Below are 24,799 nucleotides of genomic sequence, written 5' to 3'. Positions count from 1 at the left end.
CTGAATAATTTCAGGTTTCTGTGTAATAAGGGTCTCCTACTTTGGAATGTCACCTTTCCCTTAAATTCTGGTCCTTTATCCTGAGGATCATTATTTGTTGAACTTGAATGCAGGCCTCATTCTTTTCTCTCATATAATGACCTGGGGCATATCTCGTGATTTTATTTATGGCTTTATAGTTAAGCAAGTCTGCATCATTCCACAAAGTTTCAATAGTTTCTTGAGTGATTATTAACTTAACAGTGGTCTCCCAAAGTTCCCTAGGCTTCCCTCTCTATATATAATCCCCTACTGAGACTTCTACAACTACCTGTGGTGGTGGTGATGGTTTAGTCTCTAAGTCATGTCTGACTCTTTGCAACCCCATGGACTGTAGTCCCCCAGGCTCCTCTGTCCATGGGATTTCCCAGGCAAGAATACTGGAGTGGGTTGCCATTTACCTCTCCAACAACTATAACTATCCTATTCTATTCCAATCATGACTACCATGAAATGAATCTTAGCATAGTGAACAAAAATATGTGTGTGAGTGTGTTTGTGCATATATATATGAAGAAGATATCAAAGATGGAATGTCTATGATTGGTTGAAGTAGCCTTGAATGAGTAGAGTAGCTCCCCAGCCCCAACACACACTTTTTTGAAGTTATTAAAATAGAAAAAGCCACTGAGCAGGATATCACAATATAGTCAGCAATAAAGACAAGCAGGACTTCTGCAGTATTTCACTCTTCAATGAATATCCCTTGGTTCTATCCCCCACACCCAGGGATTGTCCAACCAGATGAGCAAAAACAAAGAGGGAGAGGAGAAGAGATCAGTGAAGACAAAGGGCTTTAGTATCCATCAGTTCATCTCAGTTCTGCAAATCGTTGAGATGAGAATCAACTCTCAAATCTGAAAAGATTTTGAGAATTCTACCTGGGAGCTTGTGCTGCTGAGCACAGAGGTGGTCTCCTCCTACAAGTCCCTGTAGGAACACAAGCTACTGTAGGAGAGATTCTCAAGGAGACAAGGGCCAACTCCAGGGCCAGCTGAGGTTTGGGTGCTAGCCAAGAAAGCAAGTGTGGAAGTGAGGCAAATGGTGGTGGTGTGGATAGTGGACAGTGAGCAAGGGCGAGATGCTCAAGGCAAACCAAAGGAGAAGCCCATACTGAAGTTGGATTAATCTAATCATATTTTACTAAAAGTTAAGATGCTGAGAGCAAACTCACATTTCAAGGATTGAAAAAAAAAAAAGAAAGGCTTTATACAGTTTAAAGTGCAGAAGGAAGATAATTAGAGCAAGTATCTGGCAAGGGAAATGGGAGGAGGGAAAAGGAGAGACGTGTCCAACATGGCCGCTTCATCTGTTAGTTTAATGTCAACTTTGTGTGTGCGTTTGAATGCATCAAGTAAAAAAGAAAACAGAAATCATATTTATCTAATTTATTGTTGGAGTTTAGCTTTGAGATCAAAAAGCACGCATATCTGTTGTTATTTGTTGTTGTTTAGTCACTAAGTCATGTCTGACTCTTTGCGACCCCACGGACAGTAGCCTGCCAAGCTTACTGTCAAAAGCCCTGCAAAGCCCTTAACTGAGGCAGAATCTTCTGTTTTTGTTTCTATGAGCACTGTTTGTTAACAATAACATCAACTTCACAGAACACTTTGGGAACAGGTGGGAAGTTTAACCCTTCAGCGACAAAGAACCACACCTATGTGCCGAGGTCCAGGCTACCATTCAAAGTCACACAAGGAGGAATATTGTCAGTGGTGGGGGTGTCATATCCTAGAAGCAGAGATGGGCTAATTTCCCTGTCAGTGTTTTTGAATATTCTGGAAGTGAAACATGATCAGGTCTGTCTATGTTTCTGTTTGTTTTTCACAGATTTCACTCTCTGCCCTTACAAAGAGGAGAAAGCTGTAGTCTTATCCTTCTCCCTGCAGCCACAATGTGACTTCCTAGGAAAAGCCAAAAGGACGATTCTTTTATAATTATGAAGAGGAAGTTAGACAGCTTCTGAAAGTAAATGCCCATATTCCATTTTCTAGCAGGCTGCTGTGGCTTGTCTTCTGTCTGGGAACTGGATAAAAACATCAACGAATACTCCAAAGGTCAGAATTTCAGAACTGCTGCCACAACTGTATTGTCACTGGGTATTAATGACTCTCTCCCTTGTTCTCTTTTTTTAAGAGGCCTGGTCATGTCCAGGGGAATGCCAGGTACATTTTTCTTAATGTATGAGCACAAGTTACATATAACAACCTAACAACACAATACTGCCTCTTTAATGCTAATCTATTCCTTGCAATCTACTAGATACATGTAGAGTCATTGGTGTGTATCAAGAGAGCAAAATCAGATTCTGAAAATATCTGAAAGGATGCACTAGAGTGTACATAATAATGTATTTTAATCTGCCAGGCCTTAAAATTAATCATGAATTCCCACAGAGATTTTAATAATTTTGAGATGATGTTTTTTTTTTTATTTTTTTTTTTATAGAGTAATATTCTTGGACAGAGTTTTCTAGATGCTGCATGGGAAAAAAACTAGGTGGGGGAGAGTAGAGGGGGCAATTTCTCACTTGCTACCATCAAGGAGATTTAAACATTAGGGAATGTGTTTTCTTTTGGTCCTAACTAAAAAGCAAGGTAAGTGCTTCAAAGAAAGCCTTTTTCACTCCATGAAAGCTGGCAAATCGCAGGAAGTTTATTAGGGGTAATAATGTGCATTTGTTAAGCGGTGGGAAGAGTCCTGAAGGGAAGATGTCCACTCTGGCGAGGGTGTGGATGCCTCCAAAACATTAGGAAACTTGGCTGTCAGCAGTTTTCAGAGTTGCATGGGAGGAAAATCTTGGAAGTCAAACTACACTAGATTCTAAAAAGGGTGATCATACATTTATTGTCCAGGCAGGGGCTTTTGAGGGGAGAAATAAAGGTCAGTCACCACCCTAGGGCATATGCTTGCTTGAATTTGTGGGCTTGTAACAGTGGTATCAAGATTTCTGATTTGGCATCTTTAGCATTGTCCTTGCCTTTCCAAGAGGGGAGATCTTGTGTGTTTCCCTCGGCTCATCAAATGCTGTAACGTACACCATTTAGGTTCTTTCACTTTTATCCAACAAAGTTTACTATGTAAACTTAACAATATAGAATATTTCTTTTCTGAAAAATGAACAACTAAAAATATTATTCTCTAGACTGATGACCATTCCCAAGATTTACAGGGTACTAGAAAGAAATAAGATCTTAGAGTGTATGCTGAGCTTTGTATATCTTTTTAACTCTCCATGAAATACCCCATTCCAGTGTCCAGGTATAGGGAGAAGTGAATTGCTTTGGTGGCTGACCAAGTACTGGGTAAGTCTCTCTGAAATGTGGTTATTAGGACATGTATTAGTTTTTCTTCCTCCCATCCTCTAAAACTTTCCCCTCTCTCCATCTGAAACACTCTCTAAGGACTGAAGTAGAGAGTGTAATTTATCAGAAGTAGTTGAATGCTGGAATTGACCTTATTGTTTTGGGGAGGTCCAACTCATTTTCTTTGGTCTATGTATTTATGGAGTGTGCTTAGAAATTTTAAGTAATGAAAATTATACAAAAGAGAAGGAGATAGAGATAAAACAAGGTCCAGGAAACATATGCGCAATAATAAAGTCAGAAAATAGGATTTTAACTGGACTATGTGCACTTAGTCACTCAGTCCTGTCTGACTCTTTGCGGCCCCATGGACTGTAGCCCACCAGGCTCTTCTGTCCATGGAATTTTCCAGGCAAGAATACTGGAGAGGATTGCCATTCTCTTCTCCAGGGGATCTTCCTGACCTGGGGATCGAACCTGGGTCTCCTGCATTGCTCTGCAATGCAGATACTTTGCAGGCAGATTCTTTATCATCTGAGGCACCAGAGAAGCCCCACCTCAAAAATCCTCTGGGAATGTTACCACCCCTCTAGGGAGAAAGGGAGTAAGACAATGCTGAGTTGACATCCAGCAGATTTCTTTAATTAAATGAATTGTGAGTTTCAAACTGGGATTTTAATGGACATGTAGAAAAAAGTGAAAAAACTTCACATTTTCCACACCTGAGTATTTCCTTGTAACATATCCAACCCACAGCACCAGAATTCTCATTACTCAGCATTTTGCTGATTGCTTAATAAGCACCATGAAGACACATTTTTGTTGCATGCATGCTTAGTTGCTAAGTTGTGTCCGGCTCTTTGCAGTGTCGTGGACTATAACCCTCTAGGATCCTCTGTCCATGATATTTTCCAACCCATGTCTACTGCTTGGCATGTGGATTCTTTACCACTGCACTACCGGGCAAGCCCCTGTCGTTGGATAAATGGGATGAAAACACTCCGTCTCTCAGAAATGAACACAACACAACGAAACAAAGGAAATCCTCAGTAACAAGTACTTGAATATCAAACTGCATACTTGGCTTAAAGATATAGAGAGCTTTCTAGGAAAGGGTTTATTAAACTACCATGCCAACTGTTACTGGCAACAGGAAAAACAGTAAAGGATCTTGAAGCCTGGCACAAACTGAACTCATCCTAAAGCTGAAGGTGCTCTTATGGGATGCTAACAGAAGGAGAGAGACTGGAATTGCTGAAGCTCTTTCAATATGGGATAGACTAGAGGCCATCTGAAAATCGCTTATATAGTCCTGCTTAGAAATAGGGGAATGATGATTCCTTGATTTGTTTTTCTCAAGAAATACAGCTTCAGCTCTAGGGTAGGATTTGAAATCTAATCAGAGATCAATTTATATTTTAGAACAAGAGCTACAACTTCCCCTGAAAATATTATATTAATTTTTGATCAATATTTTGTGTTTGCTAACCCATCTGGTATATAAAGCTAAAAAATGCCACATGCCCTATAGGGAACCCTTTATTTCTAGTGACATATATTGGAGTTATTCTTCTTTGTTCATATGATTTACCTTCAAAAATCTATTGAATGTGCCCCCAGAGAAGTGCAGATAGCTGTTTTAATGATCATATCAGTATTCGGGTGGAATGGAGTGGGGTGGAACTGAAAGAACTTGCAGGGAATATTGTTTCTAGAATCTTTCTCTGGTTTCACCAGCCTGCATTTAATATTTAAAGTGCAGCAGTACAGCTAGAGTTTGCAGAATAAAGTTAGCAACTCCATCCTTGTGAATATTGATCTCTTATCCTCCTTCCGAGAACCCTTAGATCGTATCAGAAGTGGTACAATATGCTGCTAGGTCAACAGATGGCAGGGTTACACTATCTCTGTCTCTCACCCACCATGGACAACAGGAATTTACCTGGACAATTTGACTGTCTAGCATCCAGCATAGAACTTAGTAGAGCTGGCACTCAGATCTCCAAATTCTGCTTCTGACCGCAGGTGTTCTGTGCCATCAGAAAATACCGGTGGACTTGGATGGCCCTTTGACTTGACCCTCACTGGCAACATATCCACCATCATCAAGTAGCAATGGAGGGCTGGATTCTTTAAGGACAGCATAATGGGGCTTTCCCGATGGCTCAGTGGGTCTGCAATGCAGGAGACACAGGAGACACTGGTCCAGTCCCTTAGTCTGGAAGATGCCTTGGAACAGGAAATGACAACCCACTTCAGTATTCTTGCCTGGAAAATTTCATGGACAGAGGAGCCTGGCGGTCCATGGGGTCACAAACAGACACGACTAAGCACATAGCAGTAATATATAAAGTGATAGAGTAACAGTCTGTTTTTATCTCTTGCTTATGATATTCTTCTTGGGATATTCATATCACTGATGACAAGATGGGTCCTATATTGTGCTTTTGGTAGACATGTACTCTCAATTTTTAACATGGTACAGGTATTATGCCCATTGCACAGGTGATAAAACTGAGATCTAGAATAGATCTCAATAAAGAGCAGGTCAGAGATTTGAAATCAGGTACGTTCATCCCCAGATCCTATGCTTTGCCTCTATGCGTGAAGCTTTCCCAGTGTAGGAGCTATGCATTGATATTTGCTAACTCTTAAGAGGTGGCAGAGTTTAGCTGTGGCTTGATTAATGTGACAGCTAACTTTTTGGTGTAGCATTAAAAGCTCTTGCCCTGTTTACTTTTATTGAGACCTTCCAGTTCCTGTGAGGAATAGTGTGGGGCTTTCTCCACTAAGACACAAGATGTCTCAGGAAGACTGAGGGCAGGTTTAGAAAAGGAACCCTGGCCCCAGAGTCCCCCATTTACTGTATCCTCTCCAGTTCACATGATCCGAAAGGCAATTTCCTTAAATTCACCTGTCAGCCCGGGTCATTGTGTGGGAACAGTGGGTTTTCCCAGGCACATCTCAGCATTTTCCAGGCACCTTCAGAAACCAACCTTGTGATATTTTAATTGAACCATATAACTTGTGTTTCTAACATTGATCTGGATTTTACACAGCTGTTTACACTAATATGTGCTAAAATGCCTAATTACTGCTACAAACACAGCCAGGTTCGATAGCGCTGCCAGCTCTTAAATATATAGCTGTGTCTTCATCAAACACAAAGGTCGGTGAATATCCCGAACTCCTGCAGTTTGTAAACTGGATTAAGGGCAATAAATGCAACCCTTCAAACAAGAACACAGAGTTTTGCATATTTCATGCTAATAGGCTCATCTGTTTGTTTTGTTGTTGTTTCCCATGTTTTCAAAAATGCTTGTTGATAAAATGAGGTCAGAATGTGTGATTAGGTGGATATTTAGAGTGGGACTGAGGCTTGAGAACACCTGTAAAAGGCTGTGTATTATGTCTATCTTAGCATTTTTATGCATGACAATAACAGTAAATCATTGGCTGATAATTCTTTAGCCGATTGAGCAAACTTGCTATTACTTATTTTTTAGCAAGTATTTGAGCACCTACCTAGGAACTATGATAAGAGCTGGTGACTGCAGTACAATGTCCACAGAGTTAGGGTTCCCCATGTGTAAGTTTCTCTGGGAACGTAGAGTAGAGAGTGGCGGTTTGCACTGAGAGTTCGGGGAAGACTTCATACATATGTTTGTGTTGGAGGATTTTCCAGGAGGAAGGACAAGGAGAGGAAAGACAGACAGGAAATTTTAAAAAAGCAGTTATGGTCACCAATCAAGTGGAAGTTCAGTTCAGCCACTCAGCTATGTCCAACTCTTTGTGACCCCATGGAGTGCAGCACTCTAGGCTTCCCTGTCCATCACCAACTCCCAGAGCTTATTCAAACTCATGTGCATCGAGTCTGTGATGCCATCCAACCATCTCATCCTTTGTCATCCCCTTCTCCTGCATTCAATCTTTCCCAGGGTCAGGGTCTTTTCAAATGAGTCAGTTTTTGCATCAGGTGGCCAAAGTATTGGAGTTTCAGCTTCAGCATCAGTCCTTCCAATGAATATTCAGGACTAATTTCCTTTAGGATGGACTGATTGGATCTCCTTGCAGTCCCAGAGACTCTCAAGAGTCTTCTCCAACACCACAGTTCAAAAGCATCAATTCTTCAGCGCTCAGCTTTCTTTATAGTCCAACTCTCACATCTATACATGACTAGTGGAAAAATGGTAGCTTTGACTCGATGGACCTTTGTTGGCAAAGTAATGTCTCTCCTTTTAATATGCTGTCTAGGTTGGTCATAACTTTTCCTCCAAGGAGCAAGTGTCTTTTAACTGCATGGCTGCAATCACAATCTACAGTGATTTTAGAGCCCAAGAAAATAAGTCTGTCACTTTTTCCACTGTTTCCCCATCTATTTGCCATGAAGTGATGGGACCAGATGCCATGCTCTTAGTTTTCTGAATGTTGAGCTTTAAGCCAACTTTTTCACTCTCCTCTTTCACTTTCATTAAGAGGCTCTTTAGTTCTTCACTTTCTGCCATAAGGGTGGTGTCATCTGCATATGTGATGTTATTGCTATTTCTCCAGGCAATCTTGATTCCAGCTTGTGCGTCATCCAGCCCAGCATTTCGCATGATGTACTCTGCATATAAGTTTAATAAACAGGGTGACAATATACAGTCTTGACATATTCCTTTCCCGATTTGGAACTAATCTGTAGTTCCGTGTCCAGTTCTAATTGTTGCTTCTTGACCAGATTCCTCAAAAGGCAGGTCAGGTGGTCTGGTATTCCCATCTCTTTAAGACTTTTCCATAGTTTGTTGTGATCCACACAGTCAAAGTGGAAGGGAACATGGCAATTCTGGAAACTACAGTTGTTCAATAGGATGGAGAGGAGAATGCTGCTGGTGGAAACCTAGGAGATGCGACTTTAGGGACATTGTAAATCCTGTATATGATGCATGAGTGAGGGAGTGAAGTTGCTAAGTCATGTCTGACTCTTTTGCAACCCTGTGGGTTGTAGCCCGCCAGGCTCCTCTGTCCATGGGATTTTCCAGGCAAGAATACTGGAGTGGGTTGCCATTTTCTTCTCCAGGTGATCTTCCCAACCCAGGGATTGAACTCACATCTCCCACATTGCAGGCAGACTCTTTACCCTCTGAGCCACAGGGGAATCTCATATGATGGTATAGCCTATAATAAATAATAATAATAATATATATATATATATACACACACACAGATACACACACACATATATATAGTATATACTATAATATACCAAGAAAGGAGAGCAAATTGGAGAGATGCTATTTGACTCTTGGGAGTTTTTCCAACAGTCACTCAATCCATCTTTAAAGAAATATGTGCCCCCAATGTCTAGCCAGCTTATACTGCAGAAGCTCCTCTGGAGAAGGGAATGGCAATCCACTCCACTATTCTTTCCTGGAGAGTCCCATGGACAGAGGAACCTGGTTGTCTACATTCTACAGGGTCATAAAGAGTCAGACACACCACTGAGCAACTAACATTACCACTATTAGGTTTGCGCTTCCCAGGTGGTGCTAGTGGTAAAGAACCTGCCTGCCAATGCAGGAGATGTGAGAGACCTGGGTTTGATCCCCAGGTTTGCAAGATCCCCTGGGGGAGAGTATGGCAACCCACTCCAGTATTCTTGCCTGGAGAACCCCATAGATAAAGGAATAAGGTGAGCTACAGTCCATGGAGTAGCAGAGTCAGACACCTGAGGCAACTTAGTGCACATGTGTTAGGCTGATTTATTGATTGAGTCATGTATTCATTCTTTCATTGATTCGATAAATGTCTACTTAGCCCCTACAATATTTGAGTTTTTGTGCTAGTCACTGAGGAAATGACAGGATGCTCTCTTCTGTCTGAGAATAAGAAACAATGGGAAAAAAGCATCAGGAGATTTGGTGAAGAATGAGAATGACTGAATCAGTCTCATTGATTTCATCAATAGAAACACGCCACTTTCCTGACTTTAAAGATTTCCTAATTTCACCTTCTACTCACCTCATTTAAGAGAATATTTATTTTTTTACATTGAATTCTCATATATTTAGAATGTAAATACAGGTTAAGACTAAAACAGCTAGACTTTTCAGAAGGGCTTCATTGTCTTGTGAAGGGGAGAAATGGTAAGGAATTGGGGATTTAGTCAAAATTGAAACTGAAAAGACATTATTACTGTATGGAATTATTGCACGTTCAATCAGTTTCTTCTATCTTCCTTATCTAAATATTGCACAATAAAAACATGCTAAGAATGGAGACTACTAACATACTTCAAGTGTATTTCAAAATCAACATAGGCTGAATTATGAATAATACAACTTTTGGACAGACAGTCACACAATACACTGGCTTCCTGGTGGCTCAGATGGTAAAGAATCTGCCTGCAATGCAGGAGACCTGGGTTCAATCCCTGGGTTGGGAAGATACACTGGAGAAGGGCATAGCAACCCACTCCAGTATTCTAGCCTAGAGAATCCTGATGGACAGAGGTGCCTAGGGGGCTACAGTCCATGGGGTTGCAGTCAGACAGGACTGAGCAACTAAGCAAAGCATACACATACACACACACACACACCTGTAACCCTCACTAAGGGCAGAGATTATGTTTGTCTTGCTTATAACTGAATTCCTAGTGTCTAGCATGTCATGTACTCGGTAAATAAGGTATCAAATGCATGATTGTTCATGATAGTTACCAATTGTGGAAGATTGTCTCATTGTCGACTTTTCTTCTCTCCCTCTATCCACACGCTTTGCCATATGCCCTTGCAACCCCTCCCACCGCAGTGATGTTGGTCTTTGACCACGTGATTTCCTTTGGCTGATGGAAACTGGTTGGGAGGGGAAGGGAGACAATGTCGTACTGCCCTCTTGGAGGCATTACTGCTTCCATTGAGCTTCATGCATTTCTGTCCTGGCCATGAGGTGCACCTCTGCTGGACCTGTAATGGACAGCTTACACCCTTCAGCAGATGGAGCATGCACTACCCTTTTCTTTTAACCACAAATATTCCCAGGTGGCTCAGCGGTAAAGAATCCATCTGCCAATGCAGGAGACTCAGGTTTGATCCCTGGGTCAGGAAGGATAAAAGAATGGAAACCCATTCCAATATTCTTGCCTGGAGAATTCCATAGACAGAGGAGCCTGACAGGCTACAGTCCACGAGGTTGCAAAAAGTCGGACACGGCTGAGTGACTAAGCACAGCACACACACACACACACACACACACACACACACACACCTGTAACCTTCATTAAGGGCAGAGATTAGCAATTGAGCATGCATGCTCGTAACTTGTACATGCCATGATGCTTAGGGATTCTATTCTAGTAGTTAAAACTACACAAGATAACCTAGTGAGGTTACCTGGAAGCAGATTCTAAGTCAAAGATCTGGATGCAGGTGATTATTGGGAAGTGATCCCTGGAAGCAATCTTGATGGAGCAGGAAGAAGACTGGGAATTAGGAAAAATAATACACACGCACTGTGGACTGGTTCTTGCTATGAGCGACTAGGTCTTAATCCCAATGGAGGGATGTAGAGAGGGCACACCTCAAAATGATCTCTCCGAAATGTGGGATGCTGGGGCATTTTTCCACTGATGCTGGTGTCTCCTTAGTTACAAGTTCTATCCTGCCCCGGGGTATTATTCCCCGAATCTACACCTATACTTCCTGATTGTGACTGTGTAGTATGGATTTAGAGAAAGTTCCCAGGCAGAGAAGGAGACAGAAGTTGCTGCTTAGGCTTGAGAAAGGAGGATGGCAGAACAAGTGCGTGGAAACACCTACTGCAGCTGCTCTGAAGTCATAGGTGGGCCAGGTAGATGTGATGTGGGTCAAAAAGAGGGTCTCTTGGAGATAATATTTTGCAAAGTGCTTTGTGGACCATCAAATTCTAAACAAAGGTTGTTAGTTATTAATAGTGAAAATTTTGAAACATTCTTATTTATAATAAAAGTTTATCAAATAATATGATTCATCCTAATTAATAATATCTGTGATACTATTGTGCAGGGTTATACCAGTCATTTTTTTGCAAAAGGCCAGAGATTGGGTGGATATTCATACACCCCTTGCTATTTCCACCCCTATTTTTCTTCTCTCCTAGTTACCACTGCAGTTAACACACACACACACACCAGTAATCAATGCACCCTCTGATGGCTCCCAGGTATCTTTATTCCAGTGAGCATGTGAAAAACACAGATGGGAGTACAGAAAGGGAATGGAGACTATTTAGTTCTTCTTTCCACCCTTCCTGTGGGTTGGAATTGAGAGGTGAAATGAATACAGTCTTTGTAGAACTGCTCTCTCAAGAGAATATCTAGGCATCCCCCACACTTTGCTGCTGCTGCTAAGTCACTTCAGTCGTGTCCGATTCTGTGCAACCCCATAGATGGCAGTCCACCAGGCTCCCCGTCCCTGGGATTCTCCAGGCAAGAACACTGGAGTGGGTTGCCATTTCCTTCTCCAATGCATGAAAGTGACAAGTGAAAGTGAAGTCACTCAGTCGTGTCCGACTCAGCGACTCCATGGACTGCAGCCTACCAGGATCCTCCGTCCATGGGATTTTCCAGGCAAGAGTACTGGAGTGGGGTGCCATATGCTACCAATGCGCAAACACATCCAGGCTGTACTCACCACAGTTCAGAATGGAGGCCTCTCATAGTCTAACACGTGTGATTATGTAATCATCGAGATATATTCAGTAATTCCTCAAAGAGTTCCGTGGTTCTCTCATCTCAGAGAAAGTTTTCTAAGAAGACTCCTGTGGCAAGGCCTCTAAGGGAGGGTGACTCTTAAGGAATGAATCCACACACATACTTCTCTGGAGAAAGACATCACTCAGCTGTGAAGATCAACCATGACTCCTGCTTTAAGTTTCATCAAAAAGCTGTTATGTTCATCAGTTTAGTTACCTTTAACCTTGTGTGAGTATTAATACAGAGCTTCTGAAAGATTAGTATATAAAATGTTTAGCTTCAGACTATCATTTCCCTCCAGGATTCCCTGGTGGCTCAGATGGTAAAGAATTTGCCTGCAATGTGGGACACCCAGGTTTGAGCCCTGGGTCAGGAAGATCACCTGGAGAAGGGGATGGCTACCCACTTCAGCATTTTTGCCTGGAGAATCCCCATGGACAGAGGAGCCTGGTGGGCTCCCATGGGGTCCATGGGGTCCCAAAGAGTCAGACATGACTGAATGACTAACACTTTCACTTTTCATCATTACCTTCAAATGAAAAAATCCTGAAACTCATTGGCAAAAAGGAACAAAACTCTCCGCTGCTACAAGTATTGTTAGAGTCAGTCTGATGTTCTACCAAATAACTTTTCAATATAAATGACTTGATAGAATGAAAGAATATTTCTTACCCAGGTCGGTCCGTTGGTTCTGTGGAGTTGTTGAGTTGCTTGTCTGCATAGTCACCCAAGGATCCAGGCTTTCCTCGTCATGAAATTCACTCTCATTTGGGTCCTCTGACTCTTTTCTTATTTCAGTTGATGGACAAGGAAAAGACACTAAGTTATTAGGTCCAGCTGGAAATAACTCATGGCACTTCCACTCATATACCTTTGGTGAGAAGCTAGGTATATGGCCACAAGTACCTGGAAAAGAGACTGGAAATTATAGTGTAACCGAATGCCAAGGAAGTAGAAGAGAACTCAGATATGGACGAGATTTTGCTGTCTCTGCTAAATAAAGTATAAAGATGTGGGGCCTAATTGAACAAATAAACGACAAGGAGGCTTCATTTTCTTTGTGGGCTATTAATGCATTGAATATTATCACTTCCAAAGACAGGCAATGCTGTAAGTTTCATCTCTTATATTAGACGGTCTGCTCTGGGCATGTGGACAGTTTCTGCTCATGTGAAGTTCTCTCTCATTTCTGGTTTTTCCTGTTGCCTCTGGTCCAGCTTTGGTACTGTGGATGGAAAAGAAGATGAAGATAACACTCTATTTTCACACAACAAAGGCTCATGGATGGCCTCCTGATCATCAGACAACTGCTGGCACCATCACCACCAAGGCAGTTAGATTTTCTAAGAATCCAAGGAGTTTGGTGATGAGTGTCTGAGCCAGAATGCAGGAGGGTGTCAGAGGGAGGGTGCTCATGTGTTAGAACCACTTAGGAGCATTTTCTGTATATTCATGCTGGACTCAAGGTGAAGCAGCATTAGATGTATGTTTCTGAAACAAAGGAAGTAAGACATAGATTTTTCAGAAGCCCCACCTTGTGGCTGGCCATGCCCTCCCCCTGGTGAAAATCACAACTTTGTGAATGAGTTGCTCTCTCTGTGGTTTTGTTCTCATAGTTGTGGAGGTTGGAAGTCCAAGATCAAGGTATTGGCAGGTTTGATTTCTTTTGAGGCCTCCCTCCTTGGCTCTCAGATGGCTATCTTCTTCTGGTGTCCTCACAAGACCTTTTCTCTTATCAAGAACATCTCTGGTGTCTCTTCCTCTTCTCAAAAGGACACCAGTTATATTGGACTAGGATCTTACTCTTAGGAACTCGTTTAACCTTAATTACAACTCTACAGGCCCTTTCTCCAAATGCTATCACATGGTGGGGGCTGGGGGGAGGGGGTGTGTCAGGGCTTCAGCATATGAATGGAGGAGGGCCGAAATTTAGTCGTTAACATTCAGAATGTGAAAATATCTCTGGTGACACATACTACCTTTTAGCTTCTTAAGACTCTGTGTTTCAAATTTTCTTGAGTCTTCTGAGTCACACAAAAAATCATGTGTCAATAACATACAAGATTCCAGTTAGAAAAGGAGGATTGGTAAACCAAAATTCATTGTGTAAAACTTAGACAAATTTAGTTTCAGGATGTTGAGTTATACCTAGTCCACCCTAAAGTACAATTTCATGTTTAGAACTAGACAATTTGGATGATTGGGCAAGATCTCCTCTGCCCTTCTAACTCCATTTCTAAATCCCATTGCTAAAGCACCTCCTTACTTTTTTTCAGTATCTTTCTCACAAATGGGCTCTTTGCATTGCTTGTTATCAGATCCCACTATTAGCCCCATCAAATCCTATGAATCCTTTTTCTCATTCTGTAAGGTAGCTACTCTGGGGAAATGTCAAAAATGTGGTGAACAATTCAGATAAATGTGCAGGGAAGAGATGAATATTTTTAAGCTGGAGAACGTTGTGAAAATTTTTTTATTGAAATATAAGTGATTTACAATGTGTTAGTTTTAGGTATACAGCGAAGTGATTCAGTTATATATACACACACATAAACATATACATGTATGTGTATATATACTCTTTTTCAGAATTTTTCCATTATAGTTTATTATAAGATATTGAATTTATTTGCTTGTGCTATACTGGAAATTCCTGCTGGAACTTATTGCTTATTTTGTATGTTGCAGTGTGTATCTGCTAATCCCAAACTCCTGATTTATTTCTTCTCCTGTTTCCCCTTTGGTAACCATAAGTATCTTTCTATGTCTGTTAATCTATTTCTGTTTCTTAAAAAACATTCATTTGTATATATATATATTTTTTTTAGATTCCACATATAAAAGATATCATATGATATTTATCTTTCTTTGACTTACTTCATTTGGTATGATAATCTCTGGGTTTATCCACAAATGGCATGATTTCATTCTTTTTTTAGGGCTCTTACATCTGCATGAATGAGGCGTCTTCTGACAACTTAAAGTCTTTATCCAAGGGGCAGTGACTTTCCTGGTAGGAACTACATTGTTCATAAGGCTTGCAATACCTGAGGCCAGCGAGTGAAGGCTCTCAGAGTACCCTCTCTGGACAGCTCTGCTCTCTGAGTGTAGAAAATCAGTCTTGCATCTTCCCTCCAAAGAGCTGACCCGTGCAGTTATGTTCTTAGGAATAGACCATGCTTTTCAAATGAGTACATTTCATTATGATCTACAGGGCATGGTTTTTCACAAATGCATTTAAGAAAATCTCCAAGTTCCCCCTTCTCTTAACTCTTTCATGATCTACCCATGATTTACAAGATCTGAGAGAGAGGGAAATGTGCTTTGTTTACCTTCATGTCTTGAATGCCTAACATAGTATGAATATAGTTGATGCTCAGAAAATTTTTGGTGAATTTTTATACCCTTGTACAATTTTGTGGGGTGGGGACAAACACTACCTTCATGACCACGGTTTTTAAAATGTGGCACCTAAACCGAGAAGAGAATGAGTCAGATTTTGGAAGCAGATTTAAATTATATATATTAATTTGACACCATAGTTTTTCCCAACTTCAGTGTCTAAACCATGAGGGTTAAACTCATGCTATTTGCCTCAGCATCCCCTTTGAATGGCATTGCTATGATTATTTATCATTGCCTCAGCTTTTACAATATGCTTGGTGCTGTGGAAGACATTAAAAAGACACAGTTCTTGCCTGGGGCGTGCACTCAGCTAGGCAAACAAACAAAATGTATTTAAGAAGACGTAGATTGATCGCAGAGATGCAATTTCTCAGGTGTTTGTATTTGTGCTTTGGCTTTGTTTGTGTTTTAACCAGCTGTGGGCTAAAGATATCTCAAAACTTTTCTTCAGAACAAGGACATAAATGACGTGGGTTTAGAAGAAAACAGCCTTGGAAGTGTAGAGCTCAGGGCTGAGCATCCAAACACCTGCATCTGGAGGAATCTGTGCACTTGAATTGCTCTCTCCCCTTCTGTCTCTCTCAGAGAAGGAAATGGCAACCCTTGCCAGTGTTCTTGCCTGGAGAATTCCATGCACAGAGGAGCCTGGCAGGCTACAGTCCATGGGGTCTCAAAGAATTGGACACGACTGGGCAACTATCACTCACTTCTGTCTCTCTCAACAATTCTAGCTGCCTGTGGCCTCCTCACTGGAAACCAAATCATTAATTTAAAAATGGAACAGCAAATGTTATGGCCCATTTTCAAGCATTAGGCCAGTTCTTGGCTATCAAATAGTCTTTACAAAATTGACTAGCTCTCTTTACAGCCTGAGACATTTATTTCCACGAAATTTAGGGAAACTTTGATTCCAAAGTGATATTATCCTCAAGTTAATTTCTGAATTTAGAAGTTGAAGGGAATCAAAATGGAGTTCATACTTTTTACCTTCTTTGGGGGTGAACATGTAAAAATTTTTTTTCATGTGGAATAGAGCAGAAACAAATATGTCTTTTTCACAAAAGTTCTTTGGTGTTTGTGGAAAATATGTGTATGCATGTGTATATGTAGAAAGCATCTTCGTTTTAGAAATCGAAATACTGTGTATGTTTGCTATCGTGAAATCCAATGCTTGCTTCTGGAAGTAAGCCAGGGTCAAACTTTAAGTTTCACATGTAAAATATGTGAGACACACAACCTGTGTGCTTGGTAAAGCTGTAGAGTTGTCCAGACTACAAGGTAAAGATTGCACAAGGGGTAGCAGTAATTCTCACTGCGCAGGGGAGGGTCGGGTTCTATTTGGTTTGGTCACCATCGTCTCCAGCAGCAGGAATGTGTTTCTCACCAGGGTCTTGATCCATGAAAAATATGTAAACACCCCCACCCATGCATATTTAGAGCTTGGTTTCCAAAGTTTCTGTTTAATTCCACTTTCTCATCACACGCAGGAGCGTGCTATGCCCTTCCAGATGGCCCACACAAATGCTTTGTCGTACTCCACTCACTCCTTGCATGTCAAGCATCTCTGGGACTACATACATCACCAATTAGCATCTTATATTCATTTGAAAGGAATGGTTCTGCAACACTTTATACGGTTTTCTTTGATAAAATTTGCATGTTGTGATGTTCTTCCCTAAGAATCAAGGATGAGATTGTGGAATTTTCCTCCCACGGTCTCCCTCCCTCTCAACATTTTTCTCTGTGCTGCACCATTTGATCTGTGTTTTAGGAGAAACATCTTCAGCTTAATATTTCTGGAACCTGGTGAAACCATTCTGGCATGTTTATCAAGGCATACTGTCTGCATTTACTATGTCACATCTCTCCAGGTGGCTGTTTTCCTGTTGGTCCATTCTCATTTATCAGATTCTAGATCATAAGACCCCTCATTGATTTATGGCTTTGGCACTTCCATCCCTTCTGCCTTTTGCAAAAGTCTGCCAGTCAGACATTCCTTATCTGAGCTCCGTGATGAGCATTTATCACAGTAGACTTTGTGTGGTGGCCCTTTGTGTGCTGGTCCTTTCATCAGGAACAATCCTGACATATTGAAGTCATGTTGAGCCAACACACCAAGGAGATGCTATTTACCAAAGGGATCAAACTGTCACCAAGAAAATGGCGGCAGTTACTTTCAAGTTTTCCAGAGTTAGTCACATGGACACATTGGTGCCCAGACAAGTGGAACATACAGATGCTGCTGGGTGGTACCTCCTTGACATTTCCACTTGGATATCTCCCAGGCATTTTACACTTTGCACACTTCCTCTCAGTCGCCAAACCTGTCCCTCCAAAGCCTCTCTCTTCTTCATAAACGATATGTCATCTTCTCATTTACTCAGTCCAGAAAACTGGAGTCATCAGGAATTTCTTCATTCCTTTCATCCTTCCCATCCTCTCCACCCCTTCTTTCCAAATCTGTTATTAGGTTCTTTGAATTCCACCACCATATACCCTAAATCAATGCTGCTGCTGCTAAGTCACTTCAGTCATGTCTGACTCTTGTGTGACCCCATAGACGGCAGCCCACCAGGCTCCTCCATCCATGGGATTTTCCAGTCAAGAGCACTGGAGTGGGTTGCCATTTCCTTCTCCAATGAATGAAAATGAAAAGGGAAAGTGAAGTCGCTCAGTCGTGTCCGACTCTTAGTGACCCAGTGGACTGCAGCCCTCCAGGCTCCTCTGTCCATGGGATTTTCCAGTCAAGAGCACTGGAGTGGGTTGCCATTTCCTTCTCCAATGCATGAAAATGAAAAGGGAAAGTGAAGTCGCTCAGTCGTGTCCGACTCTTCGTGACCCAGTGGACTGCAGCCCTCCAGGCTCCTCTGTCCAGTCTTTGCCAACTCCAGTGCTACCTCCTGCCCTGCCTCCAGTTCATACCCTAGTCTCTGGAACTCTTCCCCAGTCTCCAAATTGGTCACTGTGCCAGAAGTCTGATTTTTCTATATCCCCCTTTCCACTCAAATTTTAGAGTTCCTGATAAATCAGAGCAAGGCGCTCTGCTGTTTAATATTCTGTGTTTGTTCTCTGTCATGCTTAAAACATGACCCAATCCTCTCTCCACTCCCTCACCGCCTGCCTCTCACATGACTATAAGACTGTGCATGTTCTCGCTTTTGGCTACCTCTTTCCAACAGGTATGGCCTCACTAGGCTGTAGCTGATGCACTGATTTTTTTTTTTTTTTTTTCTTTTTTGGCAGGGTGCACATTTCTTGAAATTTTTCTGGTTCTTTCCTATACTTGAGAACTTTTCCAGCTTAGACAATTTTCGCCTCTGGTTCCTCATTTCCTTAGTTTCTCCTCAATTTTTGGATCTTTTGGTTTTTTTAATTTAATTTTATTTTACTAACACCGAAAACATTTTGTACTGGGATATAGCTGATTAACAATGTTGTGGTAGTTTCAGGTGAAGAGCAAAGGGACTCAGCCATATATGTGCATGTATCCATTGTCTCCCAAACCCTGCTCCCATTCAGGCTGCCACATAACACTGAGCAGAGCTCCGTGTGCGATACAACAAGTCTTTGTTGGTTATCCACTTTAAATACAGTGTGCACATGACCTTTCCAAAGTCCCTAACTATCCCTTCCCCCCAGCAACCAAACCATCCTAGATGGTAGAGGATTAATAGCAGACAAATAAATAAATAGGTAACCAAAATCTAAAAAGATTGTGATTAGTGCTTTGAAGGAGATAAACAACCATAGGTTGTTTTCTAAGTCTGTGAGTCTCTTTCTGTTTTGTAAGTAAGTTCGTTTGTATCATTTATTTTTAGATTCCACATATAAGGGATACCATATGATATTTCTCCTTCTCTGTCTGACTTAACTTCACTCAGTACTTTGGATCTTTTTTTGAATATCTTTTCTTCAGTGAGACCTTTTGTGTCCATGACATGAGGAGTAAATTCCCCTCTTTCTTTCTGCCTCAGCACCCTGTTTATCTCCTTCAAAGCACTAATCACAATCTTTTTAGATTTTTGTTACCTATTTATTTGTTTGTCTGCTATTAATCCTCTACCATCTAGGATAAACTCCATGTTCTCAAGGTCAAGTTCTTTATTTATATTCTTGGTGCCATGCACATAAAGGCACTCAACACATATTTGCTGAAGGAATGTCTGTACAGAGTTTTAATGACAAAGGTTGAGTGGTGTGTGGTAGGGGTTGGGGGGTAGTGAGGTAATGATTTAGTTAAAGACAGTGCTATTGGCAGAATCTGTCTCCCCGGTTTCATATGCTAAAACTAGGTCCCTAGTGTGATATTGATAGAAGGTACAGGTGTTCAGAGATGATTAGGACAAAAGGGTGGGACCTTCATGAATGGGATTAGTGCACTTATAAAGGAGGTCCCAGAGAGCTCCCTCACCAATTCTGCCATGTGAGGACAAGGTAAAAAGATTGCCAGGTTCTCACAAGGCTCTCAGTCTGGCTGGTGCCTTGATCTTGTACTTCCAGTCTCTAGAACTATGAGAAATGAATGTTGTTTAGAAGCCATTCTGTCTGTAGTATTTTGTTATAGCAGCGTGAGTGGACTAAAGACGCAAAGGAAGCATTTTCTAACTGGAAGGAGAAGAGACAGGAAGTCTTGACATCAGCACTGCAGGAAGTCAGATCAGCTCAGGGGGTCCCAGCACGGGACCCAGCGCCATGCAGAGCCTGGGTCAGTGCAGAGACCAGAGGCCTCAGCTCAGAACCCTGGCAGTTTGCCAGAGACCAGTCAATTGTGTACTGATTGGCGCCTAAGAAAACAGAACAATGTACTCATTTACATAGAAAAAATAAGAGAACCACAGCTCCAGGGGAAAGAAGAGCACAGATTGTCAAAGCAGCCACATGACCTAGCTGAAGCCACATTGCATTCAATAAATGGAATGAACTTCCATTTCTACATGTAAACAAATATGGGAATGCTTTTAATCAAATTCACCATCCCTGTGATCTGCAATGTAATTTTACAGACAGGGAGAGAGCAACATGGGCCAAAGGAACACATGTATCAGATGGAGAGACATGGGTGAGAACTCTACAAGAGCACTTGGACCAAACTCTGATCCAGCCAGAGGAAGACCCACATGCTGCAGTGAGAAGAAATTCACTGACCTCATCATCCTTGCCCAGCTCTACAACTACACAGTTCAGTTCAGTTCAGTCACTCATTTGTGTTCGACTCTAGGCAACCCCCACGGACTGCAGCACACCAGCCTCCCTGTCCATCACCAACTCCCAGAGTTTACTCAAACTCATGTTCACTGAGTTGGTGATGCCATCTAACCATTTCATCCTTTGTCATCCCCTTCTCTTCCCACCTTGAATCTTTCCCAGCATTAGGGTCTTTTCCAATGAGTCAGTTCTTCACAACACTCCAAAGAACTGGAGTTTCAGCTTCAGCATCAGTCCTTACAATGAATATTCAGGACTGATTTCCTTTAGGATGGACTGGTTGGATCTCCTAGCAGTCCAAGGGACTCTCAAAAGTTTTCTCCAACACCACAGTTCAAAAGCATCAATTTTTTGGTGCTCAGCTTTCTTCATAGTCCAACTCTCACAACCATCCATGACCACTGGAAAAACCATAGCCTTGAATAGATGAACCTTTGTTGGCAAAGTAATGTCTCTGCTTTTTAATATGCTGTCTAGGTTGGTCACAACTTTTCTTCCAATGAGCAAGTGTCTTTTAATTTCATGGCTGCAGTCACCACCTACAGTGATTTTGGAGCCCCCAAAATAAAGTCTGTCACTGTTTCCACTGTTTCCCCATCTATTTGCCAGGAAGTGATGGGACCAGATGCCATGATCTTAGTTTTCTGAATGTTGAGCTTTAAGCCAACTTTTTCACTCTCCTCTTTCACTTTCATCAGGAGGCTCTTTAGTTCTTCCCTTTCTGCCATAAGGGTGGTGTCATCTGCATATCTGAGGTTATTGATATTTCTCCAGGCAATCTTGATTCTAGCTTGTGCTTCTTCCAGCCCAGCGTTTCTCATGATGTACTCTGCATATAAGTTAAAAGCAGGGTGACAATATACAGCCTTGACGTACTCCTTTCCCAATTTGGAACCAGTCTGTTGTTCCATGTCCAGTTCTAACTGTTGCTTCTTGACTTGCATACAGATTTCTCAGGAGGCAGCTCATTCAAATATTCCCATCTCTTTTAGAATTTTCCACAGTTTGCTGTGATCCACACAGTCAAAGGCTTTGAAATAGTCAATAAAGCAGAGTAGATGTTTTACTGGAACTCTCTTGCTTTTTCGATGATCCAGCAGATGTTGGCAATTTGATCTCTGGTTCCTCTGTCTTTTCTAAATCCAACTTGAACATCTGGAAGTTCTCGATCCACATACAGTTGAAGCCTGGCTTGGAGAATTTTGAGCATTACTTTACTAGCGTGTGAGATGAGTGCAATTGTGTGGTAGTTTGAGCATTCTTTGGCATTGCCTTTCGTTGAGATTGGAATGAAAACTGACCTTTTCCAGTCCTGTGGCCACTGCTGAGTTTTCCAAATTTGCTGGCATATTGAGTGCAGCACTTTCACAGCATCATCTTTTAGGACTTGAAATAGCTCAGCTGGAATTACATCACCTCCACTAGTTTTGTTCATAGTGGTGCTTCCTAAGGCCCACTTGACTTCACATTCCAGTATGTCTGACTCTAGGTGAGTGATCAAACCATTGTGATTATCTGGGTCATGAAGATCTTTTTTGTACAGTCCTTCTGTGTGTTCTTGTTACCTCTTCTTAATATCTTCTGCTTCTGTTAGGTCCCTACCATTTCTACTGTTTATTGTGCTCATATTTGCATGAAAATTTCCCTTGGCATCTCTAATTTTCTTGAAGAGATCTCTAGTCCTTCCCATTCTATTGTTTTCCTCTATTTCTTTGCATTGATCACTGAGGAAGGCTTTCTTATCTCTCTTTGCTGTTCTTTGGAAACTTACTTTCAAATTGTATATCTTTTCTTTTCTCCTTTGCCTTTTCCTTCTCTTCTTTTCTCAGCTATTTGTAAGGCCTTCTCAGACAACCATTTTGCCTTTTTGCATTTCTTTTTCTTGGGGATGGCCTTGATCACTGCGTCCTGTACAGTGTCATTCACCTCCATTCATAGTTCTTCAGGCACTCTGTCTATCAGATCTAATCCCTTGAATCCATTTCTCACTTCCACTGTATGGTCATAAGGGATTTGATTTCGGTCATACCTGAATGGTCTAGTGGTTTTCCCTACTTTCTTCAATTTACATCTGAATTTGGCAATAAGGAGTTCATGATCTGAGCCACAGTCAGCTCCCAGTCTTGTTTTTGCTGACTGTATAGAGCTTCTCCATCTTTGGCTGCAAAGAATATAATCAATCTGGTTTTGGTGTTAATCATCTGGTGATGTTCATGTGTAGGGTCTTCTCCTGTGTTGTTGGAAGAGCATGTTTGCTATGACCAGTGCATTCTCTTGGCAAAACTCTGTTAGCATTTGCCCTGCTTCATTCTGTACTCCAATGCCAAATTTGTCCATTACTCCAGGTATTTTTTGGCTTCCTACTTTTGCATTCCAGGGTACACAGGTCAAGCACATAAGCACCTGGGTCTATGAGCAATAGTAGTCATATGGGCTTTCTTGGCGGCTCACGAAAAGAATCTGCCTTCAATGCAGGAGACCCAAGTTCAGTCTCTGGGTCAGGAAGATCCCCCGGAGAAGGGAATGGCTGCCCACTCCACTGTTCTTGCCTGGAGAACTCCATGGACACAGGAGCCTGGTGGGCTACAGTCCACGGGGTTGCAAAGAGTCAGACATGACTGAGCAACGAACACTTTCACTTTCAATCGCACTGCAGAGAGCATTTCCTGAGCACTTGCTTTGTGCCAGGTGCTGCTTTCAGCTGATCACCCAGAACAATAAGCCTATGAAGTACGTGTGAATATTACACCACTTTCACAGAAGGAAAACATAAAAAGAAGTTACTGATTTTGTTCTTGATACTCAGCAAGTATAGGAGGTGGGATTTAAAACCTCTATTTATTTACATTTGGGTTTCCCTGGTGGCTCAGCAGTAAAGAAATTGAAAGTGAAAGTTGCTCAGTCGTGAAGGCAGTAAAGAAAGTGAAGGTCGCAGCTGTAAAGAATCTGCCTGCAATGCAGGAGCCACAGGAGATGTGGGTTCGATCCAAGGGCCTGGAAGATCCCCTGGAGGAGGGCATGGCAACCCACTCCAGTATTCTTGCCTGGAGAATCCCATGGACAGGGGAGCCCAGTGGGCTACAGTCCATGAAGTCGCAGAGTCGGACAGGATTGAAGTGCTTAGCAGGCATGCATGCACTGTTTACATTTAAAACTTGAGTTCCATTATCCTCTGTTGATTTGTAAAGAAACCTGATTACTAGGTCAAGAGATTGTTTCTACTAAAGTGTAAAAGTACATGAAGTAGTTCTAGATCTTACTGATCTTCAGGAAAAATACACCCTCTGCTTATATATAGTGAAAACACTTAATATATAGTGCTGTAATTTTTTCACTTGCCCATTAGATTGCTACCCAGCTTCACGGCCTCACGTTGGTCTCCTCACCCATCCGACTCAACACATTTTCTGTAGTTCAGCAAAAGGCAAAGGTCTGGAGTATTTTCTGAAACCCTGGAAAGTTGTTTTTTATTTCATTGTTTCATATTTCTGTTTACATGAGCTAGTTAAATAAAAAAAGTTATAATAACTTGAGTTATAAAATAAGTATAATTCTTAAATTGCTGTACCTTATTTTATTAAACTAGCTCATGTAAATGGAAGGCTGAAATAACCAAAACTGAAGAGTAATATTTTAAACAAGAACTTACATTGTAGTTCTTAAACATTAGCCATAAATAATAAACCTAATGGAGAATGTTACTAATTAAGAATAGCTTAAAAAAATAGAATCACAAAAGGATACACAAAATTCCAAAGAGAATAATGTCAATTTTAAACATTTTTGACTTTAAAGTGTGGCCAATAAGGTAAAGATATCCCCAGAAACTGAGGAAAAAAGAAAATAAAAACAAAAGGAGAGGGAGAAATTGATTCCACTCTGGAACTGTTGCATCAAAGGAGTTTCAAAACAGAATATGAAGTTTTTACAAAATCCATCATTCTTATTATTCCCATATTCAGGTAAAATGCAAACTAGGTGTAAGCAGTTTTTTAAAACATGGTGTTATGTGTCTCATAGGCCAGAACTATTGAAGCAAATCAGATCTCTCATTTTAATATGCATTTTCACATTTAAAAATTTATATTATTGACTATGTTGAATGCCGTGACTTCTGGAGAACCATTACGGCTCA

General features: G+C 41.4%; 1 long non-coding RNA gene across 1 annotated transcript in view; it reads left to right on the top strand.

Moving 5' to 3' along the window:
- LOC133047480 (uncharacterized) overlaps positions 1–24,799 on the top strand; it is a 48,530-nt gene that overhangs the window by 9,726 nt on the left and 14,005 nt on the right. The window contains exon 2 of the long non-coding RNA XR_009690761.1: positions 1,870–2,096. This is a non-coding gene — a long non-coding RNA (uncharacterized LOC133047480). The remainder of the gene's footprint in view (positions 1–1,869; positions 2,097–24,799) is intronic.

The sequence above is a fragment of the Dama dama genome, chromosome 27, assembly GCF_033118175.1.
Source record: "Dama dama isolate Ldn47 chromosome 27, ASM3311817v1, whole genome shotgun sequence".
In the NCBI taxonomy this organism is placed as follows: Eukaryota; Metazoa; Chordata; class Mammalia; order Artiodactyla; family Cervidae; genus Dama; species Dama dama.
This window is presented reverse-complemented; position numbering and strand designations above follow the sequence as displayed.